This window comes from Aythya ferina, assembly GCF_964211825.1.
Source record: "Aythya ferina genome assembly, chromosome: 2".
NCBI lineage: Eukaryota > Metazoa > Chordata > Aves > Anseriformes > Anatidae > Aythya > Aythya ferina.
The window spans coordinates 77,065,925-77,088,302 of NC_140297.1; positions in this window are offsets into that span (position 1 = coordinate 77,065,925).

The following is a 22,378-nucleotide window of genomic DNA, read 5'->3' on the forward strand; positions in this document are numbered from 1 at the left end:
GGGGGGGGTAGTTTGCAGAATGATCATAAAAGTATTTGTTCTATGGCATATTTATTGTTCCTAGTCTGAATACTTAAATTTTTAAAATACAGTTTGGCTAAAGAAATTGTTCAATCCTCTATGGAAGAGGTAGAGAGAAAAAACATAGTTCAAGACAATGGCATTTCTGGGCCCTGACATCATCTTGAAGTTTGGGAAATATCACTACTTGACTTTAATAACATAGCATAAAATAGTCCAGTTGGAAGCCACCTTCTAAAATCATCTAGTCAAACTTCCTGACTACTTCAAGGCCAATCACGAGTTAAAACATATTATTGAGGGCATTGTTAAAATGCTTCTAGAACACTGAGAGGCATGGGGCACCAATCACCTCTCTAGGAAGCCTGTTCCATAGTTTGACCCACCTTCACAGCAAAGACATTTTTCATATGTCCAGTCTGACCCTCCACTGGTGCAGCTTTGTCTCATTCCCACCTGTCATTGGTGACCAGGAGCAGAGACTGGCACCTCCCTCTGTGCTTCCCCTCCTCAGGGAGTTGCAGAGAGCAATGGGGCTGCCTCTCAGACTCCTCCAAACAAGACAACCCAAGCGTCTTCAGCCTCTCCTCACAGGACATGGCTTCCAGCCCTTTTGCCAGATTTGTTGTCTGCCTCTGGATGCTTACAAGGACCTTATCATCCTTTTTGTATTGTGGAGACCGGAACTGCACACAGTATTCGAGGTGACACAGCACAAACACTAAATATAGTAGGAGAATCAACTCTTTTGATGGTCTGGCTTGAACCATGCTTGGTGGAGCAGCAAGTTTCAAATTCTGTCATAAATCTATTGTCTTTGGTTGGAATAACATGGCAATTGCAGTAATCCATAGTTGATTTGAAGGAGAGAATGAGGTGTGTACAGACATTGTTACACATACTTAAGTATCATCTGTGTAGGAGCAGACTGGAGGATTTCATTTCATGCCAGGAGGAGCATTTTATTTTTTTCTAGATGTTTAAAAATATTTGGACTTCTTATTTAACAAGGGGAAGATAAATGTAATCCATTTTTATCAGCTGCCTAGTGTAGCACATGACATCCACTTTTCTTCAATCACTTTCATAATGAATAATTAAATGTACGTGTGTGTGTGTGTGCATAAGTTGTTTGATTTGCAAAGATTGACTCTGGATTGACTTTTGTTTATGTATGAGAATCAAGCTGTATACTTCTTTCTTCCATAAACCACTTATGTTTGACATGTAGTAGATAGATACTACCAGTCTATTGACTGACAAACCATGTCAGTACATGTTTTGTGAAGTGATCCAAGAACTCAAAGAAATTTCAAGAAAGTGAATTTCACTGTTAAAGAGCAAAATCAATCCTTTATAGACAGATAAGAAGATTTGAATAACTGTGAAGCATGAAAACTGACTTGAGAAATCATTTAAAAACAATTTGTGACAATGTTTGGAAGACTGTGAACTCTCTCACTCCCATCTTTTTTCTCATTTATCCACTCTTAATTCTAATGCCCCCACAGGAGTGGTTTCCATTGTAGAGTAGGTTGCAGAAAATACTCATACTGTAAAATTTGTGTCTGAATGAATCTCACAGTGTTACAGTTTCTGTCCAGCTTACTGCATCTCTGCCAGGGAGGCTGTCAGTACCTGCTGCATTGCCCTGGGGATGTGTGATTGAGGGCTCTGAGCCAGAGGACAGGATGGTGGTTCAAGCCAAACTCTTGCTACCTCTTTGCCCCACAGCAACTCCTGCACCCCAGTAACTTTGTCTGGCATGGTGACAGAGTAATAAGATGAGTTACACGCTCTCACTGACCTGGAGTACGCCTTGGCAAAGCTGGGAGAGAGCTGGCTTGACACAATGGTTGTTATGGCTGTCATTAGCTATTCACAGGATTTGTTTACAAAGAACTGAGAAAATGAAATTTCCATAATGTTGCAGCTGTACAGCGTGAGTCCAGCTAGTTTTGAATGTCATCCATTATGTGAAGGAAAATTCCTCTATTTCAAGGTAATTGAGACTACATTAATGGCTTCCTAGAAAGAGTAATAGTCTTTTTACTGACTGTTGCTGCAGCCATTTGCAGTTCAGCTGCAGTCAGACTTTGATACAACAGGAAACAGATATGGATTATTTGTATTTTGCAGCCCCCAGTCATGGGTGCATTGAAGTGGCATTGACTGATGTGTCATTTGCTTTCTGTTACCTCTGTGTCAAAAGCTTCTAAATCCTGACATGCAAAGAATAATTTTCATGTTTTGCTTTTAGATTGGCTGCATATTTTGAACACAGAAAGTGCAAACATTTGTGTACATCAGTTTCATACTGGATTTGTTAACTTTTGGTGTCAGCATACCTGGTAAGCATATCATAAAATTTTGAAACTTGTTTCAGGGCATTTACAAGCTAATAACAGATAGACTGACTGCTCTTAGTCTATAACTGTCCTGAAACCTGCTTAACGATTTCATCACATACTTGGGTATTCATTTTCTTTATCACTCCATAAATAAAAGTTTGAAAGAGAAGGATGTAACATTATATTTCAAAAATAAAATAAAATAAAATCACAAAAAGTATTTGTCCCTAAACAACCACTCTGAGAATGTTCATTCACATGATTATCTTCTACTTCATATGCATACACAGACAAGTGAACAGCTCAAACTTTCTCCCTTTTTCTTGAAATATTCATAAACTGATTTTACACAATTTTACACAACAGCATTGAGATTAGAAAAAATTGGAAAACTGATGTTACTGACAGCAAAGATGGTCTTGATTATAATCACATCATAATCACATCAAAACCAAACCAAAACAACAACAAAAAACAGTTGAACAGGAAAACCAAAAGTAACACCTAGCATGCCTAATATGGGGAAAAAGGAAAAACATTTTTTTGTTACCTTAATATAGTAAAGAAAAACAAATATAACAATTTCTCACTTAGATGAGAGTTTTCAACAATGCTTGAATCCATTTTCAAGACACTCTGAAAGAAAAATCAACACTATTTTCCCCACCTAAGCAGTAGGCTTTGGAATGTCAAAATGATTTACATTCATTTAAGTGTGTTTATGGTGACTAATTAGCTGCTTCTTGAATGCATAATGATAAACCTGAATACTCTTTCAAATACCTTCCAGTGTGTACTGGGTCTGGCTGGGATGTTAACTTTCCCTGCAGCAGCCCATACAGTGCTGTAAATCACCAAACAGTGGGAAGTATCTACCTGCATATTATGCATGCAATTGCCACGGGTCCCAAGGACAAGCAGCCTCTGATCAAGCTTGTAATGACTTTATTTTGTATGTTGCTTACAAAGCAGTTTATTTGCTGTCAGGAGTAATTTGTCCTGCTAGCAAATGCATGCATATTCTTTATATCCCTGCTTTATGAAGGGTTGATATATATTTCCTTATTCTTTTCCCTCAATCTAAAAATAAATTCTACAACCAAAAAAAAAAAATAAATAAAATTAAATTAAAAAAAAGCTATGTTTTGCTGCAATGTATTAAAAAGACACCGCAAATTTGAAATTCAGCTGTAATGGTTTGTTCAGTCTCAGTAGTTCTTTAATGCAGATCTGTGATCTTGGAACTGAATAACTCCCCTGAAAGTTTGATTTAAGTCACTTGATTTTGTACATATAATTAATGCTATAGAAACAAGCCACCAATTGAGTTGTCTCACTGTCATTTGTTATTATTTTGAACATTAGTAATTCAAGGCAATGCTGCAGTATATTTCCGGGAAGTGGGGGGTGAGGGGGTGGGGGGTGGGGGAGTGGAGGTGGAACTGTATTTCAGCACATGCTCCAAAACCTGTTCTATAGAATAGGTCCTAATTATTTTTTTGATACTATGCTCAAATGTTATTTTTGAAACAGTTACCAGAACTCATTAAGCCCAATTAAAGTCACAGTAGTCTGTCACATAATGTTAAAGGTTAAAGTGTTAAAGTAGAGCATGTTTGTAAGCAAATTTTTTTTTTTTTTTTTCAAGAACAACTTCTTAGCTTTTTGTTATTTAATTTTCTAAGCATCTAGTTTCTGCATCAGTTCATTATATGTTTCAAAGGGAGGTTGCAATCTGACGTGCACTCTTCACACTGAATGTTGCAATCTTTCCTTTGGAAGTAAGCTGATTACCATTATATCATTCTTTATAATAGTTGCAACAGAAAATTTTGTTTTAGCTAAAGGGTGAGATTTTGCCTACTTACTTTAAATGAGTTTCTAGAAAATACAAGTTTAACCTGTTAGGTTAGTTTTTCTATTACTACTTCTTTCCTAACTCTACTTCTTATTTTAATGCAGTTAATTCATCACTGGAGTGACAAATAAAATCTTGGCTACATATACAACATCTGAAAGGCAAATGATGCATTTTCTTTCTGAGGAAAAATGTTATAGGTTGCTGTTATGCTGATTTTTTTTTTTTTTTTAATTTTAAGAACTTAATTTAATTTAGTTTGTTAATTTCTTCTTGTTAAATAGTAACCTGTATCATGAAACAGTTGTGTAGCACAATGTTTATAAAGTGAAGCTGAAAGCCATGTTTTATAATTGCCACATATTAGGAAAACCACACAAAGTCAGAATGGATTTCTGCTGAGAGTAAATTATAGCTACGCTTTTCAGACTGGTTCTGGCCGAGGAGTATCAGTTTGCTCATTGACTTTCAGAAATGATACCATCTTTTTCTCTGGCCTAGCATTTGGCCTGGTATCCCACATTAAAAGAGAGTGGGAGAATGAGAGAGAAAAAGGTATCAATACCCAGTAGAACACCTGGAGGAATTGTTGGTCCCAAATAATCTTTATGAATGTGAAACTTTCTTTTATGTGTATATGATATGAGTGCTAACAATTAGCAATTCTAATTAAAGCAAAACATCTAGATTACTGCCTTTCCCTGACATGGAAAGCCATTTACTGAAGTTATTTGGTATTGCCATGTGGTGCTTGAAAATAGTGATGCTACTTCTGCTACCTACTTCCTATCCTCAAAATCCCAGAGTTGTATTTTTAAAGAATAACATTTTCACTGAAAGAAGAAAAAATAAAAAGTTATAATAAGATGTCCATAGTTGTAAAGAACATAATTTTAAAGAACTGCAACACCACTGAAGATGACAGGTGTCTTCAAAGCCCTTTTTCATTCACCTGGTCCTGAATGTATTCTCTACCAAGGGACCATTTCTCCTGCATTGGCTTCCTTTATATCTTTTACTTTCCTTGGATGAACACATTTGTCATACCTGGTACAAACACACACATTTTGACATGAGTCATCCATTGCTTCATGAAAGGAGTAGGAGTTCCTTTTCAGTGAAGAATGACATAAAATATATTAGTCTTGATATTCTTTTAGAATATATATATTCTCTGCCCTCTTTTTAAAACATAAACAAAGATAGCTTTAGACAGTTAATGCTTGACAGTAGACAGACCTTGTTATTGTCTTTTAGAAGCACTGTGGCAATAAATGGGGAGAAATAGTAATATTTAAAAGTATGAATTTGAAAAACAGTAAGTTCAGTTTCATTGGGGTTTCAGAAACTTTGCTGCTATTTTAGATTTCAGCTCTTTTGGAGAAATGGAGCAGAAAGGAAGGAAAAACAAAGGAAGAATGTCAAGTGCCAGTGCCTACACTGAAATGTTTAAGAAGTGAAAACAGCAAGTGACATCTATTGAGTTATATTCATCTGATAAGCTATGTTCTGCATTGTGTTGCACATTATTACAACTGAAAATTGAAACAACCAAATTCAGCAATGGGCTTTAGATATTCTACAGCCCTTATAACAAACTGGTACGTGTCCTGGGCTGTGGGACTGTATTTTGAATCATGACCAGTCTGGAACTCCATCTGCAGATTCTGGGGAAAAGTTTTGCTGGGGTCGAAGAAAATCATAGTCCTGTTTCCAGTTAGGACATAATGAACTTCCAGGAAGTGACACAGCTATAGGTGCTTCAGCTCCCTGTCTGATGAGAATGATGCATGCATCTATTTGATTCAATGGAGCATACAGAGGACAGAAAATGTAGTAGCAGAATTAGGCATTGCCTTCATTTGGATATTACATTTAATAAGGTTTTCCTTAAAGAGTTTCTACTAAGTGTTGGTGTAGAAAACTATGAAAGTACAAGGTGGAGGGTGACAGATACATGTCTCCTAAGAAACAGTAAAAATCTTTCTTATTTTTCATGAAAACTAGCTACAATGGAAGCTGAAGAAAAGCTGTACATTTCAAAGCCAAGCATGATATCTAAAGCATATGTTCCCCTATATTATTTTCTGTGTCTGAAATCTTACTCTTGTCCATTCATCATTAGAAACATAATTTGCATCATTCCACCCAAAGAATTCATCACAAAATGAAAATCTCTCCTTTTTACTTTATAATAAACTGATAAAATGACTAAATAGAAAACATGCAATTACTGACAATCTAGTAAATTTTGGTGTGATATTTTTATGCAGAAAGTTCTTCAATAATTTGAATGTGGCAGTGAAGATACAAATAATATCTTCTGTCTGTACTTATCCAAGATTGCATCATTGATTTCTATGTCACAATGTGCAGTGAAAGAGGAAAGTGAGCCTTTACAAAATACAGAAATCCTTTTTTTTTTTTTTTTTTTTTTTTTTCTTTCTTTCTTTCTTTCTTTAAATTATGGCGCAACAATAGCAAGAAAGGAATTTACTTGGGGAGCATATACTTTATTCCTCTTTATATTCAATCACTTAATCACTTATTTATTTATTTATTTATATTTTTAAGCAAATGTCAGATAATCGAGTTCTCATAGGGTAAAGAATGGTTATAGGTGTATAAGAAGAGAACCCTGTATAAATACAAAAAAAAAAAACAAACAAATCATCACAGTACTTTAGCAAAATCTGTCAGGAGGAAGATAGAAAGTGTTGATAGCAAAAGGAGTCTCTTAAGAGACATTCAAGTATTTGAGTAATTTACAGAATGGTCAATCCAGTGAATTTGGACTATAAACTCATTTAATAGAAATTTTGTAGGATGCTCAAGAGATAAAAGAAAATAAATATTTTTTTTTTCTGTTTTTTATGCTTCTGATGTGTCAGGTGTTCTTACAGGACACTGCAGATAGAGTATCAACATTGAAATTTTGATCTATGTGCATACAGTATATACCAATATATACCTATCTTAACATTTGCAAAAGAGGAAAAAAAACACTACCTGTTGTAATCAGTATCCTACCAGTAATCTGACTTAAAAAGAAGGCACCCTATTGGCATCTTCATTATATTTTACCTTAACCTTTACATGCCATTAGTGTGTAAAAGGTAGGGTATTTGTTGTGTGAAAATGGAAATTATGATGGCGTAGTACAAATCTGTATGGAAAAGGCAATTAAGGTTCTTTCCTCAGAAGCTGTCTGTGGATAAGAAAGGTCACTTGCTTACTGCAGTATCAAATTTACTCAAGATTAAAGGCAAAAAAATGGGATAATTAACAGCTGTCAAAATATAGAGAATATACCCAACCCAAGAAATGTTCTGTTCACCTTTTTGAATGTCATGTAACATTTTCCTGATGTAGTGCCATATCTCATGCAATCCAGGCAAGCATGACAATACTTGTCCCATAACAATGTTGTAGGATTTCTCTCTTTAGTAGTTGTTCTGTGTATTTTCTCTCACTCAAGGGTTTGCAAATTTTTCCCAAAGTACTGTTTTCCTAAAATTTTTAATGCATCTGAGCTTTCTGAATTAATACTTTCAACAGAGCAGGTTCATTATTGTGGCTTATTATATTTCCAAATGAAGTTTTGAAACAGATTAATTATTTTTATTTATTCTGAAACTATTTAGTATTTTTGTTATTTTTACTATTTTTTGTCATTGTTCTTTTAAATTTTAGTCCATGAAATTGACATCTTATAACTTGATAACTACAAGTTAAAATATTAGATTCTGTCGTTTAGAACAAATTTCTTTTTTCTAGTTGTTTCTGTGAACTATGTCATGCATGTAAGAATTTATATGAAACTCACTTTTAATGAAGGATCATTTAAAAATTTAAAAATTCAGAGTGCTTGGCAATAAAAAAAAAACATAAGGGAATAAAAAAGTATTCTTTTTTTTTTTTTTCTCAGAAAAGGATGACGGTTTACCCATTGGAATATGCAAACATATGAAAAATCCTTAATGTTGAAAACAATGGAAATAAATCCATAAATTTTAAAGTGATGCATTTAAATCCACAAGTATTAACCAGTATAAGATAAATTATAATATAGTTATAAGATTAATGTAATTAATGTAATTATACAATTAATATGAATGTGCTATATTGTTATACATTCAAATTGATGTTATAGATAATAATAGTGTACTGGGTCTGGCTGGAATGTTAACTTTCCCGGCAGCAGCCCATTCAGTGCCGTACTCTGTACTTGTAGCTGGAACAGCAGTGTTATCACACCAGTGTTGTGTCTACTGCTGAGCAGCAGTGGCACAGCATTGGGCCTTTCTCTAACCCTCCTAGGGGGTGGGCAAAAAAGTGAGGAGAGAAACATCACTAGGGCAGCTGACCTAAACCAATCAAAGGGATATTCCATACCATGTGGTGTCACACTCAGCAATAAAAGGTGGAAACAGGAAGAAGAGGGGAGGGGTGGGCTCTCGTTGAGAAGACGTCGGTCCTCCTCTCGAACACCGGCTGCGTGCGTTGAGGCCTTGCTTCAAGGACGTGGTCAATCATTGCTCATTTGTGGGAAGTAGAGAGTAATTTCTTTCCTCTGCACTTCCATATAGCTTTCATTTATTTATTTTGTTTGTTTTCCTCCCTTTCTCCCCTTTCCCTTTTATTTTCCCCTTAGTTAAATTGTTTAGTTCATGGTAGTCTTTATTTAATTATTATAATTATTTCCCTTTAATTAAATTATCCTTATCTCAACCCGTGAGTTGTTCTTTGCTTTACTTCTCCCCCTCCTTATCTAAAGGAGGGGGAGTGAGAGAGCGGTTGTGGGGTTTAGCTGCCCAGCACGGTAAAACCACCACAGTCCTTTTTGGCGCCCAACGTGGGGCTCGAAGGGTTGAGATAACAATAGAATTGATTAAACGCATACAACTAACACACTTGCTTGCTAGTAACCATGTTCCTTGCCCTGTTAATAATAATGGCTTTGTTCATATGTCATGCAATTCGTGTCATATTCTCCTTTCTCCTATATATCCGATCCGACCAAGTGCTACAATCTGTGTTCACTTTTTTTAATTCGTTGTGCTGCCAAGCACTGACCTTGGTTTTACTCTGGAATTCAGGCTCTGCGCTGTTATCATTTGGGTCCCATGGAAACTATCTTTCAGAGAATATTCAGAACTACACTGCCTTCCTTTTCTCATCTGGACACCAGTTTATTAATAATATCAGGAATGGTACCTTTCCCTTCTTTCACAGTGGGCTAATTACAACAGTTTGGGAGTATTTTGAAGATCCATCTGTAACCCATGTATTGCTATTTCTAATTCTGAATAACAGGTTTCATTTTCTCTCTAAGATTAGTCGATTGTTTAGAAAACTTATTTGGGAATCTGTCCCAAAACAGTCTCGTGGTGAGTGGCACGGTGTGTGGGATGATGTTAGCAGATACCTGTCACGAGTGTCTCCTCCAATAGTTTTGAACTTCACCCCTGAGCAAGTGCTAAATCCTAAAAACTTGGTAGAATGTTTGAGAGTTGTATGTCCTGATCCTGATAATGCCGGAGAACAACAGCTTGCAGCATTGTGCTGGGTCCTGGTTTATTCCTATCAAACACTGTTTAACATCATCCAGCAACTTGAAGAGAGGGAGGAAGTCTCTGAATCTGATGACCAAGTAACACATGCTGTGGCTGACCCAGAGGACCAACCAACTATGGTATCAGTCGCCCCCATAGTCAAGTCAAAACAATGGAAACGGAGGTCAGCTCATTTAGTAAGGGAAGAAGGCTCTCCTAAGAAGGAGGGAGAAGGGGAATTGGCAGGTACCTCTAAAGCAGAGCCATCACCAAAACAGCAGGAAGACGAGACGGAAATCATAAAGGAATCAGAAATCACTCGATCCTTATCCCTGAGTGAGATGCGAGAAATACGAAAGGATTATGGTCGACGCCCAGGTGAACACATCCTCACTTGGCTGCTCCGATGCTGGGATGCTGGGGCCAGTAGCCTACAATTAGAAGGCAATGAAGCCAAGCAGCTGGGATCCCTCTCTAGAGAAAGGGTAGTCGACAAAGTAATCGGGAGAGGAGCACAGGCCCTCAGCCTCTGGAGACGACTCCTGGCAGCTATCAAAGAAAGATATCCCCATAAGGAAGATATTGTATATCACATAGGCAAGTGGACCACTGTGGATAAAGGTCTCCAACATCTGCGGGAATTAGCTGTGCGGGAGATGATTTATAGTGATTTGGACAATGCCCAGACACCTCAAGACCCCGATGAAGTCCAGTGCACAACATCCATGTGGCGTAAATTTGTGCGGAGTGCACCATCAGCACATGCCAGTACCCTGGCAGCAATTCACTGGGATGAGGGGATGGGACCAACAATGTATGATGTCTCCTGCCAACTTCAAAAATATGAAGACAATCTCTCTGCTCCACTACAGTCCTGTGTCTCAGCTGTGGAGAAATTGTCTAAAGGACTTGACAAGCTTGTGGAGAAAGTATATTCCCCGTCATCTAGACAGAGTGATACTTCAGCCACTAAGAATCAGCATTCGCCTGCTCAAGAGAGAGAGTACCCAAGATGTACACCACGTGGCACCTTGTGGTTTTATCTGCGTGACCATGGGGAAGATATGAGGAAATGGGATGGTGTACCTACTTCAACCCTAGCTGCTCGGGTACGTGAACTGAAAGGAAATACAGCAGCAAGAAGAGGGGCTCCTAAGAGAAATGCTGCTCCAGTTTCTATTGGGCAGTACCCCAGAGGCAGTAGAAGAGCTGATGTTATTCTTGACCACGATGAAGGGACCTCTACCTCTCATTTGCCAGAATTTGTGCATTTGCAAGAATTAAGTGGCAGACGCTCCAGCCAGGACTAGAGGGGCCCTGCCTCTGGCCAGGTAGAGGAGAGGGATAACCGGATTTATTGGACTGTGTGGATCCGATGGCCTGGAACATCAGAACCACAGGAATACAAAGCTTTAGTGGACACTGGCGCACAATGTACCATAATGCCATCAGGCTACCAAGGGACAGAACTCACCTGTATCTCTGGAGTGACAGGGGGATCCCAACAACTATCTGTACTGGAAGCTGAAGTGAGTCTAACTGGAAATGAGTGGCAAAAGCATCCCATTGTGACTGGCCCAGAGGCTCCGTGCATCCTTGGCATAGACTATCTCAAGAGAGGGTACTTCAAGGATCCAAAAGGATACCGGTGGGCTTTTGGCATAGCTGCTTTGAGCACAGAGAAGATTAGGCAGCTGTCTACCCTGCCTGGCCTTTCAGAAGACCCTTCTGTTGTAGGATTGCTGAAGGTTGAAGAACAACAGGTACCAATTGCTACCACAACGGTGCACCGACGGCAATATCGCACCAACCGAGACTCCCTGATTCCCATCCATGAGTTGGTTCACCGACTGGAGAGTCAGGGAGTAATCAGCAAGACTCGCTCACCCTTTAATAGTCCTATATGGCCAGTACGAAAGTCTAATGGCGAGTGGAGGCTAACAGTGGACTATCGAGGCCTGAATGAAGTCACGCCACCACTGAGTGCTGCAGTGCCGGACATGCTAGAACTTCAGTACGAACTAGAGTCAAAGGCAGCCAAGTGGTATGCCACAATTGATATTGCTAATGCATTTTTCTCCATCCCTTTAGCAGCAGCATGCAGGCCGCAGTTTGCTTTCACTTGGAGGGGCATCCAATACACCTGGAATCGGCTGCCCCAGGGGTGGAAACACAGCCCTACCATTTGCCATGGACTGATCCAGTCTGCACTGGAGCAAGGGGGAGCTCCTGAGCATCTTCAGTACATTGACGACATCCTCGTGTGGGGCAACACAGCAGAAGAAGTTTTTGAGAAAGGGAAGAAAATAATCCAAATTCTCCTGAAAGCTGGTTTTGCCATTAAAAAGAGCAAGGTCAAGGGGCCTGCACAGGAAATCCAGTTCTTGGGGATAAAATGGCAGGATGGACGTTGCCATATTCCAATGGATGTGATCAATAAAATAACAGCAATGTCTCCGCCAACTAGCAAAAAGGAAACGCAAGCTTTCCTAGGCCTCGTGGGATTCTGGAGAATGCGTGTGCCAGGCTATAGTCAGCTTGTGAGTCCTCTATATCGAGTGACTCGAAAGAGAAACTATTTTGAGTGGGGCCCTGAGCAACAACAGGCATTTGAACAAATCAAACAAGAAATAGCTCGTGCAGTAGCCCTTGGGCCTGTCCGTACTGGACCAGCTGTGCAAAATATACTGTACACTGCAGCTGGGGAGCATGGGCTCACCTGGAGCCTTTGGCAGAAAACCCCAGAAGAAACTCGAGGTCGACCTCTGGGCTTCTGGAGTCGGGGCTATCGAGGATCAGAAGCCAATTACACCCCAACTGAAAAGGAAATACTCACAGCATATGAGGGTGTTCGAGCTGCTTCAGAAGTTGTGGGTACAGAGGCACAGCTCCTCTTGGCACCGCGGCTACCTGTGTTACATTGGATGTTCAAAGAGAAAATTCCCACTACACACCATGCAACTGATGCTACATGGAGTAAGTAGGTAATGTTAATTACACAGCGGGCTCGAATGGGAAAACCTAATCGCCCAGGAATCCTGGAAGAGATTATGGACTGGCCGGAAGGCAGAGATTTCGGAGTGCCAACAGAAGAGGTAACCCGTGCTGAAGAGGCACCACCATCCAATGAGTTGCCAGAAGACAGAAAGCAGTATGCGTTGTTTACTGACGGATCCTGCCGTGTGATAGGGAGCCATCGGAAATGGAAAGCTGCTGTGTGGAATCCCATACGACGAGTTGTGGAAGCCATGGAAGGGGAAGGTGAGTCGAGTCAGTATGCAGAAGTAAAAGCCATACAACTAGCCCTAGATATCGCCGAAAGAGAAAATTGGCCAGTATTGTATCTTTATACTGACTCATGGATGGTGGCAAATGCTCTGTGGGGGTGGCTGCAGCAATGGAAAGAGAGCAACTGGCAGCGCAGAGGTAAACCTATCTGGGCTGCTACCCTGTGGCAAGATATTGCTGCCCGGGTAGAAAACCTGGATTTTAAAGTACGTCATGTAGATGCCCACATGCCCAAGAGTCGCACTACTGAAGAACATCAGAACAACAAAGAAGTGGATCGAGCTTCGAAAATTGAAGTGGCTCAGGTGGACCTAGACTGGGAACGTAAGGGTGAGCTGTTTGTAGCTCGATGGGCCCATGAAACATCAGGACATCTGGGGAGAGATGCCACTTACAGATGGGCTCGTGATCGAGGGGTGGACTTGACCATTGAGGCCATCACACAGGTTACCCATGAGTGTGAGACCTGTGCTGCAATCAAGAAAGCCATGAAGGTAAAATCTCCCTGGAACAGGGGGAGATGGTTAGGGTTTCAATATGGTGAGGCCTGGCAAATTGACTATATCGGACCACTCCCAAAAACTCGCCAAGGCAAACGGTACATACTCACCATGGTAGAAGCAACTACTGGGTGGCTGGAAACATACCCTGTAAACCATGCCACAGCCCGAAACACTATCTTGGGCCTGGAAAGACAAGTATTGTGGCGTCATGGTACACCAGAGAGAATTGAGTCTGACAATGGGAGTCATTTCCGAAACAATCTTGTTACCTCCTGGGCAAAGAGGCATGGTATTGAGTGGGTGTACCACATCCCTTACCACCCACAAGCCTCTGGGAAGGTTGAGAGGTACAATGGACTGTTAAAGACTATGTTACGAGCATTAGGTGCTGGGACGTGGAAACAATGGGACACAAATCTACCAGAAGCCACTTGGCTAGTTAACAATAGGGGGTCTGACAGCCGTGCTGGTCCTGCCGAAACAAAACCACTACACACTGTGAAAGGAGCTAAGGTTCCCGTAGTGCATATAGGAAGGTGGATGGGGAAGGCAGTGTGGGTTGCTCCTGCCTCGGGAAAAGGCAAACCCACTCGTGGGATTGTCTTTGCCCAAGGACCAGGGTATACCTGGTGGGTCATGCAAAAGAATGGGGATATCAAGTGTGTGCCTCAAGGAGATTTGACATTGAGAGAAAACTAATCTATAATCTAAGTTATATGTTGTAGGAAGATGCTGTAGGATCAACGACAGGTCAACTTTGCAAGGAGCCGGGCAGTGCAACAAGGACTTGAACTAAGCTGGTGCTGGTGTCCAGACATCCAACTCCGCCTGCCTTGAGTGGCCACTTTGGCAGATGAAGACCTAATCATCAACAGTTCTTATGAACATTTTCCAAGAAAGACCTATGGAATGAAAAGATACATCTGCCTATTAATCCTGTCCTGTTAAATCCTTGTCCTGTTAAAGGACAAGGGATAATGATGAGAATGCTTGTATGCTAAAGTATGGGGATCTGAGTGTGACACAAATGTTATGGAATAAGGGGTGGAGGTTGTACTGGGTCTGGCTGGAATGTTAACTTTCCCGGCAGCAGCCCATTCAGTGCCGTACTCTGTACTTGTAGCTGGAACAGCAGTGTTATCACACCAGTGTTGTGTCTACTGCTGAGCAGCAGTGGCACAGCATTGGGCCTTTCTCTAACCCTCCTAGGGGGTGGGCAAAAAAGTGAGGAGAGAAACATCACTAGGGCAGCTGACCTAAACCAATCAAAGGGATATTCCATACCATGTGGTGTCACACTCAGCAATAAAAGGTGGAAACAGGAAGAAGAGGGGGGGGTGGGCTCTCGTTGAGAAGACGTCGGTCCTCCTCTCGAACACCGGCTGCGTGCGTTGAGGCCTTGCTTCAAGGACGTGGTCAATCATCGCTCATTTGTGGGAAGTAGAGAGTAATTTCTTTCCTCTGCACTTCCATATAGCTTTCATTTATTTATTTTGTTTGTTTTCCTCCCTTTCTCCCCTTTCCCTTTTATTTTCCCCTTAGTTAAATTGTTTAGTTCATGGTAGTCTTTATTTAATTATTATAATTATTTCCCTTTAATTAAATTATCCTTATCTCAACCCGTGAGTTGTTCTTTGCTTTACTTCTCCCCCTCCTTATCTAAAGGAGGGGGAGTGAGAGAGCGGTTGTGGGGTTTAGCTGCCCAGCACGGTAAAACCACCACAAATAGTTATGTAATTTTGAATAATTTTCTGTTAGTCTTTGTTTTGTTGGTATAAGGTAAAAATATTTCCCTGGGACCTTCATGTTGGTGCCAGACTATGAAAGGGATCTTGGCAAAGGTGAGTATGATCTTATGGTGAAATAATTGTGGGTGACTAAGCTATGATTACTCACTTTAACCTGATCAGAATGTTTATATAAAATATAATATCCTCAACCTAGGAACTGAAGAATTAGATTAATTAGTAACTTTGGAGTGTTGATGTGAATCATGAGCAAAAAGCTTATATTACTGCTTCAATTAATATTTGAAACACAATTATTCCTATATAGATAAATGACTATGATTTAGGTATGCTCCTTGCAGTTGCATGCCTAGACTGCTGTTTCCTTTACACATCTGTATTAATCTGTATTAATCACTGTATATAAAGTACAGACAGGAGAAAGAGAAAGAAATTTCTTATTTTCTCCTTCCTACAACTTTGAAGTTCTAACTTTTATTTTTATATTGAGCAGAAGTGAAACAAAAAATAACAATCAGACTAACTAACTAAACAAACTAAAACACCAAAATTATTTAATACAGCACTGTTCCAAAATGGAAAGAAGGCAACTTCAGAAATTTTTGCTGACTTCCATAGTTGCTTAGAAATAAACAAAAGTTAAAAAAAAAAAAAAAGATAACATGACATTCATACTGCTTTATGAAAAATAACAGCTCAGATTTACTAGTGACCATGATTTATTTGAGAATTTTCATAAAACTTGTGACAAGGGAAAACATTCACTTTGAGAAAGCAGAATATAATTTCATTGGCTGATAGATTTGAGAGACAGGAAAGGTGTTACAATCAAAAAGATGAAACATATTGCTAATTGTCCCTACCATGGATGAAGTAGAAGACCATGTTAAAGGTGAAAAATTGCTTGTATAAAAAGTACATCCACAGAACTGTATTTCTTTTTCTATTTCTGCTCATATGATTGAAAACATGACATAAATGTGGAAATGCTTTTAATGTCACAGTGTCTTACTTAGCAGCTCAGGCACTATATTTCAGATGTATTTGTTAATTCTGTTTGTCACAGAATTAGGTTTCCACACTTACTTTAAAACATTTCCGATTTAGCTCATCTTTCCATAAGTTATCTGCTCAGAAACAGAGTAATAGAAAACTCAGTAAAAGTTTTTAACTTTAAAATCTCATCCAACTCTGAAATAAAACACTGGATGATATCTTATGTGTTTTCAAAACTTAATTTAATGGTTATTGTTGTTATTCTATAGCTATCCTTTGGGTATCTTTCCATTAAATAATAAAATAATAAAAAGATTATTTTCATAACATTTACAGCTTAAATACGCATAAATTTATATACATTCATACATGAACAGTTGTATCACATTTTAAATATTACTTTCAATTTTAAGATCTATTTTTGTACACCAGGGTAGCTTGTGGTGCTTTTCCATTGTGTTCATACTTTTCCAGTGGATTATATGTTTAAATCCTGTTTATGTGAGCGAGAGGATTCTTCCATTTTTTTTATTTTATTTTTTTGGATAGTCTTGCAATGTCATGTAGCCAATATATATATATAATATATATAATATGCCATATATAATATGTTATATATATACTTTCTCTATATAGAATACAATATTTCTATAGAATACAATAGAAATATCTTATCTGTATTTCATACAGGGAACTCCATAGTTCAGGTTATAAATATATCACACATCACAATAATCTCAGCGTTTTGCTAACAACCTTCAGATTGAAACACATCTCCGCTATTGTAACTATGGAATGATGTAAAATTACAAATCTTTTGAGACTGCAGTAATTTCACAGGACAGAAACATAAATCTAAACTCACAGACACTGTAAAATTCATAAATGGTTTCACTGTATTGTTGGCAGTCATACATGGAGTCCTTGTGACAGCAGAAATGGCTAAAGTTTTCAGCGTAAATATTTACGTCAGTTCAAGAATATTCACTACACAAAGATTTCCAGGCTTGAGAAGAAATGTAAGTGAGGCTTGCAAAGAAACTTGCCTTGTTTTATGAGGAAAAAAAAAAAAAAAAAGGATTTTCTGCCCTTTTTAGAACCTGTAGATTTTATTTGCAAATTCCAAAATTAGCTACTTTAATTCATTTTTAGAACTTCTGGTTTTTAAAGATTTGGCTTTTTTTTTTTTTTTTATTTAGATTATAGAAGTTGTAAATAGATATAATAGAAATCTTATTTTGTCCTCCTACTATTTGATTTTTAAACAGGCTTATGTTTTTAATACTTTTCAAAATATATTATATAATATATAATGCACTGTATTGTATCTGCTTTATCTGTTTATCAGGACATAGGATAATGGTATTTAACTACTGATAAACAATCACCTTATAGCTCTTTGCACTTGAAATTTTGCACTTGAAATATAACTTTGTACAGGATGACACTTTTTAACAGAACACCACTGCAGTATTTAAAGCCCATTTTGTTATTTCAATTAAATTTCCACCATGAAGTGAAAAATGGAGGAACACATTACTTTCCTATCATTCAGGTTGCTTTTGTCAAGCAAGAGAAAAGTTGATGGAAAAATTTTCACAATTTGAAGAAAAAGCTTACTCTGCTAATATGCATTTGGGGAATAGCAGAAGGTTTGTATTTCTAGAAATGTCCACTATGTTTCCCAAAGGTTGTACTGAAGAAAGGATCAAATAAAATAAAATACATGTATTATTATGTTTAATATATGTAAAATATAAAATACATATTATATGCATTTACTATTATTATTATTATTATTATTATTATTATTATTATTTAGTTATATATTATGTTTGGATTATTGTAGAAATAATTGCTAACCCTTAATAAAGTAAAAATCATTAAAATGGCAATGATTATTTGACAACCATTATCACAGCTATCAGTAATCCACTGTAAGTAAAATGCTGGATATTTTGCATACTGCTTTGTGAAAATGACTGTCAAGCAACAATTTAATACCAACTCGTTGTATTTTGTGATGAGTATTTCTACCTTTCTGACCAGTACTTGTTCTTCTCACATGCTTTATTTTCCTCCATGTATGATATAGAGGAAAACAGAATTAAAATTATTTGTTTACCATTTAATATTCTCCCATCCCTATATGGATATTTTCCGTGACAACAAGCTCTTCTCATCACAATATAATGTCACTGTCTTTGCAACTAGAAGAATGAAACATAGCATTGTTTTAACATTGTTATCACATCAAGTTGATGAGGTCCTGACAGATCTGCTGACTTTTCTCAATGCTACTTACAAGGATGATTCAATTACATCTCTTGTATAAATGTTTCCTCCAGAGGGAGTATAAAAGAGATAAAAATAGCCTTCCAGGTTTCTGAATCAGCTCACTTTAAAAAGATTGTTCATCCTTGCATACAATCAAACATGATTTTCATGGCCAAGGTGATAATTTTGTTGTTGTTGTTGTTCTTTCAACTTTTATTCTCTAATTAATTTTGGAATTGAATCAATCAGTATGCAGATTATGACACACCTTAAAAGCATCTTGGTGGCATTCTGCTTTTTATGTTTATTAAAAAAAAAAAAAAAGCTAGAAATAATGCCATTTTGTAATTAGATTGATTATAGTTCCAAAAAATATGTAAGCAGCTATTTAAGGTAAAATCAAATTCATTTCAATATTGGAGAATGGAGTACGTTTTTCTTTTTTTTTAAATGAAGCCCATTCAGAGAGACCTCAAAATGCTGGAGAAGTGGGCTAACAGGAATCTCATGGAATTAAACAAAGGAAAACACAAAGTTCTGCACAGAGTAAGTTGCTCTAGACACTAGTTTATTCTGGGGATTCCCAATTAGAAAGCTGCTGGATCTTAGGGTTCTGGTTGGCAAAAACTGACCACGAGCCAGCAACACACACTGATGGTAAAGAAGACCAACACCATTCTGGACTTTTAGACTGCCACTAGTAGGTCAAGTGAAGTGATCCTTCCCCTCTATTCAGTGCTGGTGAGGCCACATCTGGAGTACTAGGTACAGGTTTGGGCTACCCAATTCATTAGAGTCATGAACTTACTGGGGCAAGTCTAGAACAGGGTCACAAAGGTATGCGTCTTTCATATGCAGCAATCTGAGAGACCTAGGATCACTTAACTTGGGGAAGTCCCGGGTGGACCCTGTAAGAATGTATAAATATAAGTTGTGAAGCAGTAAAGAAGACAGACAGACACTGTTATCCAGTGTCAGGACAAGACACAATGGATCCAAAATTAATAACAGGACATTCTATTTAAATATAAGAAAAAACATAATAACTTGAGGATGGCTAAATATTGAAACAGATTAAACAGAGGGGTGGTGGAGATCCTTGGAGATATTAAAAATCCATCTGGATAGAACCCTGAGCACTCTGAGATAGAGAAAAACATGATATTTTGTTAGTTATGGGAAGTATTGCCAATGTTTGTGTTACTAAACAAACCTCCTCCTTGGCCAACGCATTGTAGTCTCCTCTCTTGAGCCTTACTTGTCATTGCAGAATTCTTTTTTTTTTTTTTCTTTTTTTTTTGGTAAAAGAACCCTTCTTAGACAAATATGGGTACGCAAATAGTGAACTGTCATGCTAACTTAGGACTTGGGATTGCACTGAAGACTGGACTCCTAGAACATCCATATCTGCTCAGATGTGCAGTAGGCATGGAAAAGATGACAGTTTGCATTTTTTCTTCTGGGCTATACCAGTGAAAGTATTTTCTCCAGCCTTCTCCAATCTGCCTCTTTATTTCAGTTTTACTACGCAAAGTCTTCTAATCTTCTACTTTCTAAATTCTTGGTTTAGTTTCATCAAACTTTTTTTTTTTTTTTTTTTTTTAAATTGTTCTCTACTCCACTGAATTTGCTTTGAAATGTGAGGATTTATTTTTTTTCCCTGAAAACTCATTTACATTTTTCTTGAGTTGTCTATATCCATCATAGCTCCATGTTGGCCTGTTTATTTTCAGATAAATTCATTGTATATTTGTTTTCACACATGGATATTTTTGATAATGAACTGAAGATATTAAACTGTAGCATCTTTACTTCTAAATAAAAGCTGCATGTCTGTTTGCCAAGCTGTGATTTTGATAAAAAATTAGAATGAAGTTTTGCTAATGCAAAAAATATTATGTGTTTTGTTACTCCAATTTTAATAATTGTCATTTTGTTATAGTGTTTGAAGGGATAGGTTGAGTCCAAGGCACAAATAGTTGCTAATTCAAATTTTGTACCATTCCAGGTATAGCAGGAACCGAAGCAAGCAATCTCTTGGTCATAACGTGGTTTGGGAACAAAATCATGAAATTCATAAACATCTATTATTTCTTTACAGAACATGCCAATCATTTTCATAAAAGGCTTAATACCAAGTTGAAGTCAAATTTAGGACACTAGTTGTACTAATGGAAGAGAAGGTAATCCTCACAAAACAATGACATGGAGTCTCTTTAACTTCCTTTTTAATATTTCTTTGACTTTTTTCCATCTATATTATTTCTGTAATGTAGGTAAGTCCAAAGAAAAATGGGATGGGAGAGCATTTTACACTATAAATTAAAAGTTTTTTGTTTGTTTGTTTGTTTGTTTGTTTTTATTTATAGAAAAAAAAAAAACATAACAAGAAGAAGATTGAGAACATCGTGTTTTAGTGCTTTGTTCTGAAGGGCTTAGGCATTCATGAAAAGATTGGTTTGGGTTGCAGTTAGAACATGTTGGATCAAGTAGAAATTTTAATGTTAATTTTTCTGTTGTTGGTATTCAATTCTTGCTTTCTATCCTGATAATGATAGTCTCCAGAGGGAGCTTGTGAAGGTGATGTTAAGTTCACAGAAAAAGTTGTCAAGATGCAGAGTGAGAAAATGTCAGTGAGGCTTAAGTAGTAAATTAATTGTTTAATCCAACAGCTCTCACCCTCATTACGGAGAAAACTAGATTTGCTTTTTACATATCACAGAATCACAGAATCACAGAATTTCTAGGTTGGAAGAGACCTCAAGATCATCGAGTCCAACCTCTGACCTAACGCTAACAGTCCCCACTAAACCATATCACTAAGCTCTACATCTAAACGTCTTTTGAAGACTTCCAGGGATGGTGACTCCACCACTTCCCTGGGCAGCCTGTTCCAATGTCTAACAACCCTTTTGGTAAAGAAGTTCTTCCTAACATCCAACCTAAAACTCCCCTGGCGCAACTTTAGCCCATTCCCCCTCGTCCTGTCACCAGGCATGTGGGAGAATAGACCAACCCCCACCTCTCTACAGCCTCCTTTAAGGTATCTGTAAAGAGCAATCTTGACAGATCATCTTGACAAAACATCTTGAGGTTAAAAAGAGAAATTGTTCCACGATTACTGAAACTTTCTGAAGGAGATTTGCTAATAAGTTGTGGGATCTTTTTTGATCAAGCCTATGTGTTGGGTATATCAAACTGAAAACCTGAGTCCTGTGCTGACTTTTTTATTATTATTATTATTATTTTTTAAATGAAAAGCAGCTAAATCTGATACTCTTTTTTACTATTCATCTTTACCCACTGAAACATTGTCTTTCACTACAGGCAATCTAGTTGACCTCTTTACTGCAAAACAAGACCTAGTGAATGATGTGATGCAAAAGGAAATCCAGAGTACAGGCTTCCATAAAAACTGATGAAGCTGAATAGAAATGAGGGGGAAAAGGGAAATGAAAGAGAAAGCTGCTCATGTAGAAACCAAGTAATGAGAAAAAGAAGTGGGAGTAGGGGGTGGAGAGAGGGGAAGGAGAGAGAGAGTTACTTTAGTAAAAGAGGAACAAGGGAATAGAGGAAGTCACATAAAAGCATATTCTCTGTTCTTTAAATTTCATGTGAAATTCAAAATGTAATTCTATTTTATTAGAGGTAAATAGTGCAAAGAGTTTTGATAAAAGCAGTAATATACCCATAAGTATTGCTTTAAAACAAATGAATTATGAGTAATTAATAAGAGAGAAATATGCACAGCAAGACACATCTGCACAAATGTGGCTATTCT